Source organism: Balaenoptera acutorostrata, chromosome 6, assembly GCF_949987535.1.
Source record: "Balaenoptera acutorostrata chromosome 6, mBalAcu1.1, whole genome shotgun sequence".
Lineage (NCBI taxonomy): Eukaryota > Metazoa > Chordata > Mammalia > Artiodactyla > Balaenopteridae > Balaenoptera > Balaenoptera acutorostrata.
Window position 1 is genome coordinate 106769056 of NC_080069.1, and position 20993 is coordinate 106790048.

The 20993-nt window shown below is 39.8% G+C and overlaps 1 long non-coding RNA gene across 1 annotated transcript; it reads left to right on the plus strand.

Annotated features, from left to right (window-relative positions):
• Positions 1 to 1114: 1114 nt before the first annotated feature.
• Positions 1115 to 8570, plus strand: LOC130708429 (uncharacterized). The gene is made up of 3 exons (XR_009008625.1): positions 1115 to 1377; positions 3440 to 3878; positions 4082 to 8570. It is a non-coding gene; the product is annotated as an uncharacterized LOC130708429 (long non-coding RNA).
• Positions 8571 to 20993: the final 12423 nt, after the last annotated feature.

Below are 20993 nucleotides of genomic sequence, written 5' to 3' on the forward strand. Positions count from 1 at the left end.
CAATGCAGGGGACACGGGTTCGAGCCCTGGTCTGGGAAGATCCCACATGCCGCGGAGCGACTAGGCCCGTGAGCCACAACTACTGAGCCTGCGCGTCTGGAGCCTGTGCTCCGCAACAAGAGAGGCCGCGATAGTGAGAGGCCCGCGCACCGCGATGAAGAGTGGCCCCCGCTCGCCGCAACTAGAGAAAGCCCTCGCACAGAAACGAAGACCCAACACAGCCAAAAAATAAATAAATTAAAAAAATAAAATAAAATGACAAGCTTAGGTGTCTTCATCTTTAAATGAGCCAAAGGATTATTTTCACTGATGAAGAAAGAGAAGGTAGAGAAATGAAGCTGGAGGGAGGATAGTAAAACAGCACAAGAGAAAAGCACAGAGATTATATGTTAAAGAGCTGATAGGTATGAATGTAGAGTCACACACACGGGCTTTGACTCTGAGCTCTGGATTCTCTCACTGATGTGGTTTCCAAGTCCAGGAAAGTCCTGTATTATCCTTCAACCTCAGGGTTCATTAGTCAGATGAATTGTATGATGACTCAATTTTAGAAATTTTAAGTAGGACAGGGACTAGCACATAACAAATGGTTCTGCTCTTAATATCCCTTTAATTTTTTCCATCTGTTACTCCCAAATATCCTGTGAAGTTAATATTTTCTCCATCTTTCAGATAAGCACAGTAAATCTTGGAGAAGCTAAGTTATTTGGTAAAGTTCACACAGCATCTTCGGTATGGGATTTGAACATTGTTTTCTCTTACTTCAAAGCCCTATTCCCTTCATTAGTAAAATGTCACTTTGGGGCTTATATAACTGGATTGGAAAGCAGTGGATCTTTTTTGCTCAGACTGAATTTTCATTTTATGTGAAATTACTTGGCTCCATGCAGAGAAGGTGGCATCTGAGTTGATTTCCCTATTTCCAGAGCTTAAAACAGACAGGCACAGTGCCATGGCCCAGAGGAGGCTTGGGACAGATAGACACATGACCCAGAGGTTTGCCTCAGAAGGGGTCATTCTCCCCCCTGGAAGGGCTACTCAGCCAATAGCCCTCTGATTTGCTGTCTCCCAGGTCTCCTGACCCACATGTACAGGAGAGAAAATTCCTGCCAAATGCCATTCCAGGGTCTGAGCTCCCCAGACCGGGTGAGATCATCCTTTCAGGCCTTGCGTGCTTTAATAAGCTGGATGACATCCTGAATGAATATGTAAATGAACAAGTGAATGACTCCACAGGAATCCATGAACAGAGTCTCTGTCAAGAAGCCATTTAGGCTCCTGTAAGATGTACCAGTCTGCAACAGAAGAACAACATCACCCGCCTGGCAGGTTGGTGCCAGGGTGACTCAGCACCTGAGCATGGATTCTCCTTGACTGGTGAGTTCTTCCATTGATTTTGGCTTTGGTACCTCCTCGGGGAGGCTATTACAGGGCTGAAGTCTCTCTACAGACTACCTTCTGGGGATGCATATTATTAACTGCTACAGAGAGACTAATGAAATAAAAATGGATCTGAAATTAGAGAATGTAATTTCAAGTCTACACTTCTTGGCCATGTAATGAATAAATGATATTAACTTCTGTAGAGTCTCAGTTACCTCATGCAATAAATGGATATAATCAAAAAGATTACCTATTTTGCATTGCTTTCTGAGTGTCATAAAGGTAGGGGATAAGACGATTCTTTGTAAATGGATATGGGCTTTAAAATTGTCAGTTAAATTTTTTATTCACTTAAAACCTTGGACAATGAGTGACAGCTATACCTTAATTTTTTTAGTCATTTGCTCAATCAAATTTTAGTCCATACATATTATTGAGAAACTTTTATGAGTCTGGGATTAAGCCTGGAAAGAGCATCAAAATGTTTCCTAAAAATATGTCAATAATTTTACCACCCTGGATTGTGACGTCCATGGTGGGTGGGTGGAGGGGAGGGGAAATCCGTTGATGTACTGTGTTTCCACTCTTTGCCCTTATCCCAACCTTAACACTCAGCAACATGCCTTTCACATAAGTGGTGTTTAGGATAGATCAAATCAATCAAGTGTATTGAAGGTAGAATATCAAATACTTCTAGTCTGGCCCCCTCCAATTCATAACCCACAGAATACACACACACACACACACTCACACACACACACACACACACACCAAGAGATTTATTATAAGGAATTGAGTCATGTGATTCTGGAGGCTAAAAAAATCTCAGGACTTCTGCAAGCTGGAGACTCAGGGAAGACAATGGTATAGAGTCAGTCGGAGTCTGAGGGCCTGAGAATCGGGAGAGCTGACAGTGTAAGTTCCAATCTGAAAGCAGCCGGCATGCTTGAAACCCAAGAAGGGCTGAAGGGCTGGTGTTCTGGCAGTAAAATAATGATGTCCCAGCTCAAGGCAGTCAGCCAGGAGGAGTTCCCTCTTACTCAGACCTTTTGTTCCATGCAGGCCCTAACATTTTATCTTCTTCTAGTTAAAAGTAATTTATTAATCATTCCAACCCATGCACTGAAGGTCTACTGTGTGTTCATCTCTGTGTTTGGAAGATATATTTATCATGTATACCTGACTAGGTCTCCAGTTAAGTGCTATCCATTGCTCTTCAGAGCCTTGCTGGGCACATGTTGACTGTTTTGAGATGAATCAAATGGAAACCCTGTCCTCCAGGCATGGTAGATGCCTAAAAGTAATTGAAGTGCAATGTACGAACTGTCACGATAGAGGTGGAATTGGAGTTAGCATGACAATTCAACTCATGGATATTAGGACAGAATTCTCAGGAGGAGCGATCTGAGAGGATCTCCCAGGAAGTGCCAGGATGGCTAGGTGGTGAAGGGCATCCCTCACAGATGGCACAATTTGGACAAAGAGACATCATAGAGTATTTGGGGAACTCCAAGCAGAACATTATTATAGAAACATAAGGGAAAGGTAAGGAGTCAGAGACAATGAGATGAGGAAACCAGTCTGGACTATGCTATTGCAGGCATGTATGGCAGATTTCTGAGAGCATTTTCTCAGAAACTTCCAACTGTCCCATTGTGAAAATATGGGTTCTTTTAGTGTGAAGGAACTAATTTAAGCGTGTTATCAGTTTTCCAAAACTGATCTTATAGTTGAGGAATGAAGAGATGTCAACATTCTTTCCACCTAGCCTCGTTGCAACATTTTGTGGCCACATTTAGAGATCAGAGAAGGAAAAATTCCCATTTTATAGCAATCCCCAATGGGAAGTTAGTTCCACCCTTACATCTTTAGCCTTGCACTTACTTGGGACACCTTCCTTAGATGGTAGGAAAGTGGGTACCATGACAAACTGTCCTTGAGAAATCGAAAAACTGTTTTAGATCACTGAAATATTAATAGTTGTTTAGAATGGCTTCCCTCCACAAAATTGTAGCAATGCTGTTTTTGGTTTTGTTTTGTTTTTGTTTGGGCACAGGAGAAACATGGAAAAATCATCCAAGGAGACGAACGGGAAACCGTGCTAGACAAATGAAGAGAGCTTCAAGAGGTGGGAAAAGGCAGTGGTGGTCTTTGGATCAAAGAACCAGGGGGAAGATTGTGTAAGCCATCACAGGCTCATGGTTGGGTATTAAGCTCATCCTTAGATCAAACTCCTGGAAAATATATAAATTTTGAAAACAAGTTGCAAGAAACTCCATCTTTCTGCCAGCAACTTAGAAAAACAAATTATTAAACTTTAGGGTTGGGAGGAATCTGAAAAGTCAGCCAGTCCAATCAGTCTCCCTGGACAGATATGAAGAATGAAACTGAAAAGTGGTTTGCTCAAGGTCAAACAGCTTATCTCCCACATTCCTAACCTGGGCTCTAGGAAGGATAGAACTCAAGTGGAACTCTCTTGATGTTTGTGCAATACGGTAATTAAATGATCTATTTCCTCAAAACAGAAATTGTCTTTAAGTGACTTTTGAGAATGAAGTAGCAGGGAAGAAAACAGAGGAGAGGGAGGAGGAGGAGGAGGAAGCTGGGTCAAATTCGAAATTTCCACCTGGGTCAATTTAAAGTTACTCAAGGGATGTCCCTGGTGGTCCAGTGGTAAAGAATCTGCCTTCCAATGCAGGGGACAAGGGTTCCATCCCTGGTCGGGGAACTAAAGATCTCACATGCCGTGGGGCCCATGAACCACAACTACAGAGCCCACGTGCCCTGGAGCCTGCACGCCACAACTAGAGAAGAGATAACCCACACGCCACAACTAGAGAGAAGCCCGCGCGCCGCAAGGAAGAGCCTGCGTGCCGCAACTAAAGGTCCCACATGCCTCAACGAAGACCCTGGGTGCCACAACTAAGACCTGATGCAGCCAAATAAATAAATAAATAAATAAATAAATAAATAAATAAATGAAATATTAAAAAAAATAAAGTTACTCAAAGGAATTTTTCAAAATAACAGTAACTAAGACCCACCCCCATTAGAAAGTTAGAGGCATTCCATGATTTGTTCGTCCCATAACAAACTCCAACGAATCCTTCATCTAGCAAAGCGGGTGGTCTTGGACATCTCATGCAACCTGTGGTGAGGAATTTTGCTTGGGATAACTGGAATGTTTATAGGAACTTTAACTAACAATGAGGTCTTGGAATGTAGGCTAAACATGCAGAACAAAGACCTCACACTGGCATAGAAAACCAGTGATCTGGAGTCAGAAATCTAGTGTTCTCCTCTGTGCTCTGACAATTGCTCTAAAATATTAGTTAACTACATCAGACCCACACCCCTCTCTAAAGGCGAGGAAACCTGTCTGTAAAATGATGGTGTTCTCCTTGGAGAACGTTTTAAATATCCTACTGTTTTACACCATCATGCATTTATCCAAAGGATCTCTGCCTGGAACATCACTCTTCTTCACTCTTTCTGTAAATTCATCTTTCTGATTCTTCAGGCATTGCCTCCTTTGATAAGACATCCCTATCATACAGCCTCACCCCCATCCCTGCTCCAGCCTGAATCGAGAGCTCCTCTTTAGGCCTCCACCCCACCTTATACTTCTTATTACCCTTATCACAACATTTTATAAAATATGCCAGACATTCAAAAAGCCATTAAGAAAATTAGAGTCATCCAATTAACTACCTCCCAATTAAATCATGCTTTAAGTCCATTTTTGTCACAGGATTTTAAAAAATATTTTCTTGAAATGACCTTTACACCCAGCACTCTACTCATTATCTTTAAGGAAGTTTAGAACTGAAATGGAATTTTTCAGAATTCATGAAATATGGTAATTAAGGGATATTTCATCCAAACTATAAATTGTCTTCAGTGACTAAAACATTAAAATGAAGTAGTGGAGAAAAGAAGCAGAGCAGGGGAGCAAGGAGAGATACCAGGGGTAATATTTAATTCATTCTGAAATTATCAGCTTCAAACCCCATGCCTGGTACATAGTAGACACAAAATACGCATTTCTGAAAGTGATCTGAACTACTACGGTCAGAGGCAAGTTACCTAAAATAATGAGGTTGTAATAAAGATCCATTTTCTCAGAAGCCCAAGATAAAGATCAACCCTTCAAGTGTTCCTTTTCAATAACTTAAATGGACTCCTTTGCAACATCTCCATGCAAAGCCATGACATCACCGGTGGGGTTTGTGTCACTTATGTGAGCAATGTTTCAATTGTGCTGTTCCCAAACTGTAGCCAAAACAAGCTGTCTTATTCCCCGAGGCAGTGGCCAAGGCTTGGAAACCCTGAGTGTGTACACACACATAAATCTCAAGGGGAAGAATCATGTTTAAACCTTTAAAGAACTTAAACGCATTTAGACCTTCAAAGTTGTTTGGTTTTATGGTAACCTGGATAGGGTTATCCAGAGAAATGTGAACATTTAGGGAAGGAGATGTGCATGCATTTGCTTCATTAAAGGTGACGGCATTCTTTGAAGTATCCAGAGAGTTACAAAAGAAGACTCAGACTCACAAGACTCCTTCTCTAGATAGGAGTTCTCAGCAGTGAGAAGCATGTTTTACATCTGCATAGAGTCTCACGATCCTATTGAGAGAAACTGTAATCCATTCCAATTGTGTAAAGACCCTTGCAGGGGAAAGGACCCTGAGTTGGGTCTGGAACTATCTCCCTCTATAGAGAGAGAGAGAGAGAGAAAGAGAGAGATTGGGAACCTGGAAAAAGGACGGTTTTATCGGAGGTGTTCAAACAAGCGTATGTTTTCCTTCCTTCCTTATATTTGACCATAACGTATGTTCCCATGCCTATATTCCTATATGATACCTACCTACCTACCTACCTACTTACCTATCTACAGGCCGAACTAGTTTACCTACCTGGTAAACATCAGACAGAACTGTTCATCTAAAGTTAGCCTGCAAACAGACAAACATCATATTATGGCCCCTGAATATCTCTGTGGCCTTATCACTTGTGACAACTCCTTAGTTTGCTTATTACAAGCTATTTGTGATTCCCTAAATACCTCATGCATTGTCAGGGCTCACACTTTTATCTTTGTTGTACCCTCTGCCGTAGTGCTTTTTCCTAACTTCTCTGCCTAAAGGATTGCCAGATAAAATAGGATACCCGGCACAATATAAATTTCAGATAAAAAAAAAAATTGTTTTTTTAATATTGCATAAGATACACTCTATTTCTATTTGTTATTTCTGGCAACAGTATCAGCCTGGTTAATGCCCACTCACCTTTTCAAATGTTTCCTTGTCTATGCTGCTTCGCTAATCCTTTCTCCCCTTTCCCATGGAGTTTAGTAATTTGTTTTCGTATCTGCCTTGGTGGTCCTTTGTCCACGTTGCCATTATAGTATTGTACTTACATGTTGTATTACAACATAACATCTGTATCTACATGTATCCTTACCTTCTTTTTCTCTTTCCCACTTATCACAAGACAATGCGTCCCTCTACCTTTCAAAGACCCAATCTCTCCACCTTTGTTCTCCATCCCATCTTTTGTAATACCTCTGTCAACAAGCCCCATATCTGTATTCCCAGCCTAGACTCTTCATTTGAGTTCCAGACCTGTATGTAAGATAGCCTACTTGAAACTTCTGCTTGGCTGTATCATAAGGATTTCAGGCTTAGTAGACGCAAAAGGGATCTCTTTCCCCACCACAGCAATTCTGCTTCCATTGACAGAGTGACTTAGGCCAGTATCCCCATTTTCCACCTACCCCTACTCATTCTCCAGGTCTTAGCCCTATTATCACTTCCTCAAGGAAAACCTCCTTTTTTTTGCCACACCAGATTGGGACCCATTCTCTTGTTATACACTCACCAGGTATCCTACACTTCTCCTTAATACCAGTTAGCACAACTCAAACAGTATATTTACTTGGGTGGTTATGCCTTTCACTTTTTAAGCCCTTTGAAGTGAGGATTATGTCTATTGTAGGCATTGCATCCTCATTGCCAAGATAGTGTTTGACTCAGAGCATGCTCTGTGAATATAAATTAGATTTCTGAATAAATGAGTGAGTGACAGTTTACTTGCATTCCTCCTTCTTTCCTTATGATGAGTCCTTCACAGATCTGATATTTTTGCTTTGGACATCATAAGGGTTAAAAATGCAGGCTTTGGAGTTCAACAGACATGGATTCAAGTCTAGTGCTACCACTAATATGATTGTAGTCAAACTACTTCCCCTCATTAAACCTCATTTTCTGCATTGGTATATGGGGGATAATAGTACATATCTCATAAGGTTTTTCTGAAGATGAAATAAAAGGCATTTTAAACTCTTGAGAATACTGGTGCATAGTTCATTAAATGTGAGCTATCTTTCTGATTTTATTATTTATTTTGTTAGAAATCCCTTGAGTCTCACCCAATTCCACTCCATTCTAGGTAAAAATGCAACTATACAACTATAATGTCAAATTATTTTAAAATTAAGAAAATGTATGAGTGGAAACAAAATTAAACAACAGAAGATATTCATCAAGATCTCTTCAACAAGAGGTGAAGAGAGAAGACCTTTTCTAAAATTGAAGAACTCACATTCTTTAAAAACTAATAATGTGTTCAGAATAGGGAGTTCAAGGGAAATAAATGATGTAACTTCTCCATAGTAACAACTCACATTTTCCCCATAACGTAAGAAGACTTGCTGAAGTAAGATATTGGCCATTTAAGGGCTTATTTTTCTGTAAAAGACGTGCAAAGAGTCAAGCTCAATGTTAATTATTTTGGGGGGCATTTTGCACTGTTTGAGATGCCATGCGCTGTTGAAATTCTCAAAAGCCTTACCAGAGCTATCAGTCTATGTGAGGCCTCAGACCCAACCGTAAACACATGAGAGGTTTTATTGCATTTAATAATTCTAAGTTGGCCCAAACCAGTTTTTATTCAAGATGGCTTTATGCTTCCATATATGGACCGCACCAGTCTGTGAAAATCAAGTGAGGAGGAAATAAGAAACCCTCAGTCTTATGTCTCCTTTTAAAGAAGAAGAGTTAGACGTGGGTCTAGAAATGGGTCAAAGTAGAGAACAAGACTTACCATTTGTATTTAGCAAGCACATCACGCACCAAGCTCGTTGGGAACTTTCCTAAGTTCCTCACTTAATCCTCATGATGATCCTAAACAACAAATATTGCTATTCTCATTTTAGAGATGGAAAAGCTACGTTTTGGAAAGATTAACCTCAAGACTGGCTAAATCATTGCAGGACCCAGTGAAAAGTGAAAATGCAAGGCTCCTTGTTCAAAAAATTACTGAGAATTGCAAGATGGCAATAGGAGAATATTCAACCAAGCCCAGGACCTTTCTAAGTGCAGGGCTTTTTGCGACCACACGGGTCACGTGTCCATGAAGCTGGCCCTGGTTTAAGCAACCCATCTGGTGTCACAAAGCCAATAAAAGGTAGAGTCAAGGGTTAGTATTCAGCCATCTAAAATTTAAGCCATGGTTTTTGCTCCCCTGAAACTCCCAAGTCTGTTAGCCTTCTTCCACCCCTGCCACCCCATTGACTCTGTTTAGCTGTTTACACTGCCCTTGCTCTATTTGACAGAAGAACTTCTGAATTTTCAAAATTTGATTTTTTTTTTCATGTAAAAGCTTTGGAGGTACATTGATGGCTGAATTGGGCGATATCCCAACTTCCTGTATTCACCCTGCTCTCTGATTTCCCAAGGTAGGTATTCACATCAGCCAGCTCCTCCTGTGTCCTGGGCATGAATCGGAGATTGTCTTTGAGAATTAATCCCCACAGAAGACTTGCTCCTGGAAGTAGCCTCTTAGATAGTGACAGCTGATAAAAGACTTCTTGGGACTTGTGGTTGCCCAACCACAAGTGGAGGGACCGGACTGGGAGTTTGGGATTAGCAGATGCTAATGTTTATAGGATGGATAAACAACAAGGTCCTACTGAATAGCACAAGGAACTATATTCAAGATCCTGTGATAAGCCGTAATGGAAAAAAATATGAAAAAGAATATACATATGTATAACTGAGTCACTTTGCTGTACAGCAGAAATTAACATAACATTGGAAATCAACTATATACCTCAATAAAATTTTTTTAAAAAAAGGACTTGTTAGGGGCTTTCCTGGTGGCACAGTGATTAAGAATCCGCCTGCCAATGCAGGGGGCACAGGTTCGAGCCCTCCAGGAAGATCTCACATGCTGTGGAGCAACTAAGCTCACGCACCACAACTACGGAGCCTGCGCTCTAGAGCCCGCGAACCACAACTACTGAAGCCCGTGCGCCTAGAGTCCGTGCTCAGCAACAAGAGAAGCCACCGCAATGAGAAGCCCACGCGCCACATGGAAGAGTAGCCCCCGCTCACTGCAACTAGAGAAAGCCCGTGTGCAGCAATGAAGACCCAACGCAGCCAAAAATAAATGTAAATAAAATAAATAAATTAATTTTTTTAAAAAAAGGACTTGTTAGATGTTAGTCCCAATTGAAAACCACACATCTTTGAAACAGAAGTAATCCTAGTGATTACTTAATCCCATTTTTGTTTTGTGGTAGTTGTTTTGTATTATTTTAATTCCTTTTTGTCATAGGTATACTGAGACCCAGATGAATCAATAAGTAGCCCAAGGTAATACAGTAAATTAATGGCAAACCTGTGACTCGAATTCAAGTATTTTAAACAAGAGACGTGATTATTTGTAAAAAGTGAACAGTTGATATCTAAATTATCTTTTCCTTGGCTTGTAAAGCAGATTATTCAAGAGTCAGATATGTTTTTGGATTAACAGATAACCACTTAAAAGAGAGAAATTCCACTGTGCCTTATAGCCAAGACTGAGAGAAGACCAGGTCTCTCATTCTATGCCTCTCTCTCTGTGATACAGAGATATACTGGCTGGATCATCTTGGATCAGATGGGCACCCCTCAAAAACTGTAATGTGCTACTTACATGCTTGAAATCTTAACTCAGGTAGCCTGTAGAATTTTATAGCTTTTTCAAGACAGTCTGATGTCTCTGAAATTTTCATTAACTGCTGTTTGGAAAAACTTCAGTTGCTGCAAAATAAACATGAACAGAAAAAAAGCAAGCTGTCTTCTGTTCCTGGGAAAAGTTAGTCATGCAAACAGCTCTGAACCCACAAGGGACTGTACAGTGCCAGGTGAAGAGTGGCTCACTGGATTTCTGAATATTTTGTCTATTGGGTAAGCGAAAACTGAGGCTGTTGAGGATATTTTAGTGTCTTCTGTAGGTACTACACTATTTGGAGCAATGTCTTGCCCCTGATGACTCTACCATAAAATCCTGACTACATTCTCATAAGCAACCTTGATATTATGAGATAGTAACAACAGGCACACAATAAGTTCATGTTGAGTTTCTTGTCAGATGCCAACTAACTGTGAATGTAGAAACTGATTATTTGGTTGTATCCAGTGGTCCATAAAATCTAGAGTAAACCTCCGGGACATCTAACTCAGATCAAGCCTCCTGGCAAACTTAAATGTCTCATAAATATTTATCTAGTTAATACTATGTCAGTCCATATGCCAGAATTCAGCTAGACAGTCCCGGACAATTTAGAGTTCATTTCTTTACTACTCCCAGTGCTTGATTTAGTTAAGAATTCCCAATGCCTCCAGGAAGCCCTCTTCTTGAACTCGGCATTCATCTGTACCATTCACTGGACCCTTGAATTCAAGACAGGGTTGGAAGATCATCCAGCCCAGTGTTTCATAATGTGAAGTATGCATACTACTAGTGATACACAAGGTGGTTTGGGGAAGTAAATCAATAAACTTAAACTAACAAGTAAACATTCAACCATACAGTGTGATAATCATTGTGATGAAGCCATAATCTAAACCCAGCATTAATCCATTATCACTCTAATCCAGACAACAAAATTGATTCAACATTGTAAAATCTATTAAGATATTTTATCATATTGATATTAAAGGATAAAAATAAATCTCAGTAGATGCAGAAAAAATATTCAGTACAAGTTAACTTCTATTAGTGAATAACCATGTCAACTTTCAAGAAGCAATACTTTTTTTTCCTGTTGCCCCCCCCAGATTTATTGAGGTATAATTGACAAAACTGTATATGTTTAAAGTGTACAAACTTGATTATTTGATACACACATACATTATGAATTGCATATCACCTCAAATAGTTAACCTTTTGTTTTGCTGTGGTGAGATGCTTAGATCTACTCTCTTAACTAATTTCAAGTATACAATACATTATTATTAACTTTAGTCACCATGCTGTACATTAGATCCCCAGAACTTAATTCATCTTATAACTGGAAATTTGTACCTGTGACCAATATCTTCTCATTTTTCCCACCACCACTCTTCACACCCTGGCAACCACCATTCTACTTTATGTTTCTATGAGTTTGACCTTTTTTTCTCAGATTTCACAAGTAAGTGAGATCATACAGTATTTGTCTTTCTCTCTCTGGTTTATTTCACTTAGCATAATGTCCTCCAGGTTCATCCATGTCACAAATGGCAGGGTTTCTTCCTTTCTCATGGCTGAATGATATTCCATTATGTATATACTTTTAGTATGTTATATAAACATATAATTTTATATAATATATCAATATATTATCTTGTATATTATAATATACATAAATTGTATCATTTTTTTCTTTATCCATTCATTAATTGACAGACACTTAAATTGTTTCCATATCTTGGCTATTATAAATAAAGTGCAATGAACATGGGAGTGCATGTATTTCTTGGAGTTACTGATTTTATTTCCTTCAGTTGTATATCCAGAAGTGGGATTGCTGGACCATGTAGTAGTTCTATTTTTAATATTTTGAGGAATGTACAGACTATTTTCCATAACGACTGTATCAATTTTACATTCCCACCAACAGTGCACAAGGGCACAAGGGTTCTCTTTTTTCCACAGCCTTGCCAACATTTATCTTTTGTTTTTTGTTTTTTTTGTTTTTTGTTTTGATAAAAGCCCTCCTAACATGTATTTGGTGATTTCTCATCGTGGTTTTAATTTTCATGTTCCTGATGATTAATTATGTTGAGCACATTTTCATGTACTTTTTGGCCATTTGTATGTCTTCTTTGGAAAAATATCTATTCCAGTCCTTTGCACATTTTAAAATTGTATTATTATTATTATTATTTTGCTACTGAGTTGTATGAGTTCCTTATGTATTTTAGAAATCAACCCCTTATCATGTGTATGGTTTGCAATTATTTTCTCCCATTCCATAGGTTACCTTTTCACTCAATTGACTAGTTTCCTTTGCTGTGCGGAAGTTTTCCTAAGAAGCAAATCCACTTAGCCTGACAGAATACTGTATCACTCAGGGCAGGTTAGGTTATATATGGCATGGTGACAAACAGCCCCCAAATCTCTGTGGCTCAAAACAACAAGGATTTATTTCTCATTCACACTAAATATCCATTAGGGATCAGTAGGGACCTCTGCCAATTGTACATCCTTGGGGACCCAGGCAAGGAAGCAGCAACCTTTGGACATTACTAGTCACCATGCTAAAGGGAAAGAGCTCTGGAGAGTCTTGAAAGGGCAAGTAACTGCTCTGACCAGAAGGAACACACTTTTTTCTGCTCACTACTCACTAACCAGAGTTAGTCGTATGCTCTAGAGGAGGCCAGGAAGTTTATCCCAGAAGACAAAGAACACTACATATATGGCAAATAGCACTAAGGAATCATGCAGGAATCTACAAAATTTATATAGCTACCTTCATGCTTAATGCCACAACATTAAAATATAATTTTGCCCATGAAACCAAGAACCAGACAAGATTCAATAATATACTGGCGAGCCTAGTCATCTCAGAAAGGCAACATTAATTAACTAGAAATCAAATTAAACTAGTAAATAAGAAAAAAAATGCTCATCATACATTCTATATATGAAAAAAGGGACAAACATAGGTATAAAATTAATAAGAAAGTATAAGACACTTGCTTAATATAAAATTAATAATGATACCCAAGTGTTTTCTTGTCTCAGGAACAGTTAGAGAATTCAATTAAAAATATTATTTTCTAATAACAAATAGACAAGTTCCCTAGAAATGAATCTATCAAATGATGTGTTGGACATTTTGTGTAGAGAGTTTTAAAAAAAGTTTGTATTAAACGAGATTTTTTTTTTTTTTTAAATTTTATAGCTACTTTATTTATTTATTTATTTATTTATTTATTTTTGGCTGTGTTGGGTCTTCGGTTCGTGCGAGGGCTTTCTCTAGTTGCGGCAAGCGGGGGCCACTCTTCATCGCGGTGCGGGGACCGCTCTTCATCGCGGTGCGCGGGCCTTTCACTATCGCGGCCCCTCCCGTTGCGGGGCACAGGCTCCAGATGCGCAGGCTCAGTAGTTGTGGCTCACGGGCCCAGCTGCTCCGTGGCATGTGGGATCTTCCCAGACCAGGGCTCGAACCCGTGTCCCCTGCATTAGCAGGCAGATTCTCAACCACTGCGCCACCAGGGAAGCCCTAAACGAGATTTTTAAAAGTCCTAAATAAGTGGATCAATATGACATATTCATAGATAGAAATACTCAAGCCAATAAAGATATTAATTCTCCCCAAACTGATAGACAAAATTATTACAATACCAATCAACATCTCTGAAGGATTTTCTCTCTCTTTTGTCAAATTGACAAGCTAATTCTGAAATTTATATTAAAGGGCTAACAGAAGCTAAGCCACTCCTGAAGAAGACAAATGAGAGAGGAACTTGCTAGGGCATATAGTAAGACTTATTTGAAGTCATATAATTAAAGCACTGTAGATTGCTCGGATATAGATATGTAAACTAATGAAATCAAGCAGAAAGCTAAGCAATGGGACAGGCATTTATATAAACAGTGTATGACAAAAATGACATTGCAGAACAACAGAGGAATGGATCTGGCCACTGGTAAAATAAAAGAACATATTTCTTTATACTACCTGTAAAAATCAATTAAAAACTTTATAAAGTTTTAGAAAAGAGGAATATATATGTGATCTTGAAGTATGAAAATAAGAAAAAAAGATACATAAATACAAATCAAAAATGGAAAAATTGATAAAGCTAATTACATTTTAAAATTAAGAATCTCTATCAGAAAACATCATAAAGAGAGTAAAAATATAAGCCCCAAATTGGAAAAGGTATCTCTGACATTTAGCAACAATAAAAAAGTGTTATTATCTAGAATATATAAAGTATAGATCATGCACCACATATAAAAGTGAACAGAGATGTGGACAGACACCATGAAAGCAGAAACACAAATATACATTTGAAAAAATGCTCAATCTCATTAATTAAAAAGGAGATAAGATAACTATTTAATATCCTTGAGACTAGTGAAAAAAGAAAGTCTAAAAATACTGATTGTTGTAAAGGGTATAGAGCAATAGTAACTCTCATATATGGCTGATGGAATATAAATTAATCCAAAATATTGAAAATAAATTGACATTTAGTTACTAAACTTCAAAAACCTTAAATGTAGCAATTATATACCTAGGAATATTTCCTAGAGAAACTTGCACATGTATGTCAGGAGACATTCTATAAGCATGACTCCAGCAACATTGATTTTACTAGCAAAAAACTTGAAAAATATCAAATTCCCATAATCAGTAGAATGGATGCATTGTAGCATAGTTATTACACTAGAATACAATACAGCAGAAAGAAAATGAACTACAATGCAAAAAATCAATATAGATTCATTTCAAGGCGTAAGATTAATTGAAAGCAGTAATTTATGAGGAAAATAAATGTAGTATGATTCCATCTATGTAAAGGTATAAAACAGGCACAATAAACAGAGGGATATACTGGTAGGAAAATCTGTACAGAAAAACAAGGAGTAGTTAACACAAAATTCAGAATAGTGGACACCTCTGGAGGTTGGGAGAGAGACAGATAATGAAATACACATAGGAAAAGGCACATAGGCAGCTTCAAAGGTTCTGTAATGTATTTCTGAAGCTGGATGGAGTATACATGGTTCTTTGTTCCTATCTATCTATCTATCTATCATCTATCTACATACATTAGATATATTTATATATATATATATATGTATATACACATAATATAGAATATTTCATACGAAAAATAAATGCAGATTGACTAGGAGCTTTCCAACAAATAGAAAAATGAAAGAGGAAAATTCAGAGAAAAACAGCATGGACAAAGGCATTAACATGTGAAAAACAGGTATGTATTGCTGTATTTTTGAAAAGTGACACCTAATTCACATATTCGACCTCGAGGCTGGAGAAAGTTTCAGAGTCAACTGAAAAAACAAGTGAAAGCACTGCTGCTCAGATCTCTGCCCCTTTTGGAGTAGGAAATTGGAGATGCACGTCCTTGTCTTGTTTCCCCTTTCTGAGATATCTAAGCACCTGTTAGCTACAATCTACCTTCTACTCTCAGGGGAAAGGGAACCTCTTAAGAGGAGTTGGAAGCGGGCTGAGGTCCTGGGAGCTGTGGTTTGTTTGGGGGAAGAACATGCAGCGAGATAAAGAATGGCTAGCTCAGGTTGGCATTAATGATGTGTCGCTGGCGCTTACTGCAATGCTTGGCATGCAGTTATTCTCAATAAATATTTGGAGAAAGAATGAATGGAGGCTTTGACAGTGAGGAGTCCTGGTAACATGCCTCCTTTGTTAATGTTGTCTTGTTCTCTTTTCTTTTTCTGGCTATTCTCACAGTGGCTAGAGAAACTTTATAACTTTTTCCCCTTTCCTTTTCAGTAGCCGGTAAGGGTGGGAAGACCTAAAGAGGTCCAAGACAAACTGCGAATGGCCTTGATTTCCAGTGGTCCTCACAAAGTGCTGACAGATGTCTGACATGGGAGCAAGACTGGAGACGCTGTCGGCTGAGGCCAAGAGCCAAGCTCCTTTTCCGAGGAAATCTCCATTGATGGTGATGGATAAGACGCCACTGCAGGTCAATTCTGTGCTTTTTCTCTCCGCCTCTTTACCGCTCGTTTCTCCAGGGCGCACCTCCTTCCGCCCCCACCTGATCACTTTCCTTCCCTTACGCTTCTTAAAGGAGTGCTTTATATGCCTTTGCTTTGGTTAATTTCTTCCTGTACTTTTTGGACCATTATTTCTCCTCACGGCCAGGAGGATACACAAGAAACTGGGGGCATGGTTGAGGCAACATAACTTGATTATAAATTTCATGGTTTTGAGAGTTCGAGGTTTCCTCCCATAGTGTAATTTCTATCTAGATTTAATTTCTTCTCATTTTTGAATTTTTTAATAATCTTTCTTTGGCAGAAATATAATGCAAATTCACTATAAATGAAATGTAGAGAGATATAAAAGAGCAAAAAGAATTCTAAAAATCACCCAGAGATAACAGTCATTCCATGTATTTGGGGGAATACTGTTCTAATCTCTCTCTGTTTGATTTTTACTATTCATTTTTCTTTTGGAGATTAAGGGCACCACTCATTCAATGTCCTCCCTTTCCAGGTTATAACAAACATTGGGAAGAAGCACAGGAAGTAAAATATGGAGATAGTAGTAATAGAGACAATAATTTTTAACATGTGGGGCTCCTCTATAAGGTGGAATTGAAGAGGGGTCCTCCTATAACCTGTCCACCAAACCTGTTATCTACTGTGGGGAGAATTACATCTGACTGTGCTCACCTAGCCAGCTGCCTGGAAAATGGTATCCGCCTCATGAACAAAGAATGGACAGCTGAGGAAAAGGGTGAATAGTGGTACTATGGGCTCGTCTATAGGAGGCTGACCCTAAGCCTATCTCCAGGTGTTCTTAGACTTGAAATCAGGTAAACCAAAGAGAAACCCAAGCTCTTCTTCAAAATCTGTGAGGCAGAGAAAGGTGACTGCCTACTTCCAAAGTTTTGTACAAAACAGCCTCTCCCACCAGTGTAAATTTCAGTTTGTATCAGGAAGGATCAAATGAGGAAAACAGAAGCCATACTAATCATTTTAACAGAGAGATTTAATAGAGGGAATTGGAGAAGTAAAAAGTAAAACTAGGTAAATAATTAAGTAAATAAATAAGGCAAGAAAAAAGTAACTTTAGGAAGCAGGTACTAGAGTGGGAAGAACAAAGAGAAGAGGCTGAGATTATCCCATCCTAGGAACAGAGGGGAGCGATCTTGCAGGTTCTGGCCAGCAGGTACTGGGATATCAGGAGCTTGGAGAAGGAGCTTCTAGAGCTATGACTCAGATCTCCAAGAAGAACAGAGTCTGGCTGGAGCTGGTCTTTCTCAGGGTACATGATGAAACTGGCTCTGTGTGGGGAAAATACAGAAGCTAGAACTTTGCCATTACTTGGGTGAGGGGTCATTGCTAGAGCTAGGCTAATGAGAAAAGTAAGTAATCCGGAAGGAATAAGTGCCTCCTCAGACCAAGGCTGTTTCTAGAGCCTAATGGGAGGAGAAGTGGCAAAGGCGGGATATGGTTTGCAAAGTCCAGACCCCAGACTCACAGTTCAGAGTGTAGATGGATGCCAAGGTCAGTGTTGTAGCCACTCTGCAGAGACAGGATGGACCCTCACCCCAAATTTGGTTTCGATGTAAAGACTGATGGCCCCATGCACATTAAGAAGGTATGGAAAGATTTCTTACCCACAGAATTAAGTTTTCTGGGGAGAGCAGAGCATGATCCCAGGCTGATCTGAAAATGAACTTGAGAGTGCAGAAAAAGGGGACTGACTTGGGTTGTTAATGTGACCAAGGGGTGAGCTGGAGTGAGGGCTCCCCTGTGTGGACAGGGGCTTGCATGGTTTGAATCTTCCACTGGCCCCAAAGGAGGGAACACCAGGCTTTCTCATCACCCTGCTCAGATGTGGGACAGAAGGGGAAAAGGGAAGATTGAGACTTAAAAGCCATCAGCAGTCAAGCATTAAAAAGTGGAGTCAGACTCTTTATTACACTCAGAAGACAGAACAGAGACTTTTCCTCCTGAAAAGGCTGAAAGTGCTCCTGTTGGCATTCTCCAAGGGGAGAACATTTATGGGGAACTGGTGGAATGGGGGAAAGGGAAGATTCTGTCTTTCTGTTCCTAACCTGAGTTACCAACCTGAGTTCTAGCTGTACACTGCATCTAGAAGCTTCCATTTCTTACCTAACAATATAGTCTGAACATATTACCAGATTATTCACTGTTCTTATAAAACAGTTTCTGATAGCTGCATGCTATTCTCTCTTTGGGTATTTGGATAAACTATGCTTTATATTATATCTGTTCTAAACTGATGGACATTTAGGTTGTTCCTGGATTTCCTTATATTTTTGAAATATGTATTCTATGCTGAGAAGTCACTGCTCCAGTCCCCAAGGATCCACCGAGCCCTTATTAGGCGCTTGGCACAGGATAAGAAGTGAAAAACGAAAAACAGCCTCTGCTCTCCAGACGAAATGACCCCATACAAACAGGACTGTGCTGTTACACCCAAAGGCAGGCGAAAACAACCAGGGGAAGCATAAGGTCACATTTTTTCTTTTTATTTCTTTTTAATTAAAGATTAAATCATGAATACATTCTCATTCAAAAAACTTCATCAAAATACATAGGTGGAAAAGCATAAATATCATCTGATTTTTGCAACCTTGACTACCCATCCTTCTAAGCTTTTTTTTTTTTTTTTTTTTTTTTAAAGAAATTCACGTTCTTTTATTTATTTATTTATGACTGTGTTGAGTCTTCGTTTCTGTGCGAGGGCTTTCTCCAGTTGCGGCGAGTGGGGACCACTCTTCATCGCGGTGCGCGGGCTTCTCACTGTCGCGGCCTCTCTTGTTGCGGAGCACAGGCTCCAGACGCGCAGGCTCAGTAATTGTGGCTCACGGGCCCAGTTGCTCCGTGGCATGTGGGATCTTCCCAGACCAGGGCACGAACCCGTGTCCCCTGCATTGGCAGGCAGATTCTCAACCACTGCGCCACCAGGGAAGCCCCCTTCTAAGCTTTTTTTGTGGTGTAAAAAAAGTACACACACACACAGACACACACACACACATATACAGATACAGAATACACAGTACATATTCATATAATCTGGAGGCTCTTTGGATATGAGGAGGACCAGAAAATAGAAAGATAGGTGCATAGATTATACAGAGTTCTGGCATTTAAACTCTTTCCAGTTAATACGATATCTTAGAAATGCTCTGTTCTTTGTAAAGACTGCACTGTTCTCACAGGAAGAATCCTTGGGGATTAATGTAACCTTTCCTCCACTATTAGACATTCGGTTTTTCCATTTTTAATAATTACAAAAATGCTACAATATAAGAGCATTTTTATACACATATCTGTATGCAAATGTGAAAATAAATCTGAGCATAGTTCCTAGAAATAAAATTGTTGGATGAAAGGATATGCAAGTTAATTTTTTTCTATAGATTCTTCCTCTCAAAAAGAGTACTGGGCTTCCCTGGTGGCGCAGTGGTTGAGAATCTGCCTGCCAATGCAGGGGACACGGGTTCGAGCCCTGGTCTGGGAAGATCCCACATGCCACGGAACAACTAGGCCCGTGAGCCACAATTACTGAGCCTGCGCGTCTGGAGCCTGTGCTCCGCAACAAGAGAGGCAGCGATAATGAGAGGCCTGCCCACCGCGATGAAGAGTGGCCCCCACTTGCCACAACTAGAGAAAGCCCTCACACAGAAACGAAGACCCAACACAGCCATAAATAAATAAATAAATAAAAATTAAACTTTAAAAAGAATATCACCAAACATTCCGAGAAGCAACTGGCCCTGAATCTGATCAGGGACCACTTCTAATCTCTTAAAAAAAAAAAAAAAAAAAAAGTACTGATTTAAATTCTCTGCAAGTGTTCCTCTTCCAACATTATTTTTCTATGATTGGTTACTTTTGAGATTTTTAAATATTACCATTCTAATCAGAAAAATCTCCCATTGTACTGTTATATTTTTAGCTCTTTAAACACATAGACTTATTAACGTTAAAGATCTTATTTACTGGAGATTAGGAGCGAAGATCGTGGAGTAGAAAGACGTGCTCTCACTCCCTCTTGTGAGAGCACCAGAATCACAACTAGCTGCTGGACAATCAGTGACAGGAAGACACTGGAACTCACCAAAAAAGATACCCCACATCCAAAGACAAAGGAGAAGTAAAATCAAATCTCATAACTGCTGGGTGGGTGACTCACAGACTGGAGAACACTTATACCACAGAAGTCCACCCACTGGAGTGCAGGTTCTGAGCCCCATATCAGGTCCCCAACCTGGGGTTCCAGCACCGGGAGGAGGAATTCCTAGAGAATCAGACTTTGAAGGCTAGTGGGATTTAATTGCAGGACTTTGACAGGACTGGGGAAAACAGAGACTCCACTCTTGGAGGGCACACACAAAGTAGTGTGTGCATTGGGACCCCAGGGAAGGAGCAGTGACCCCAGAGAAGACTGAACCAGACCTACCTGCTAGTGTTGGAGGGTCTCCTGCAGAGGCAGGCGGTGGCTGTGGCTCACCATGGGGTCAAGGACAATGGTAGCAGAAGTTCTGGGAAGTAGTCCATGGCATGAGCCCTCCCAGAGTCCACCATTAGCC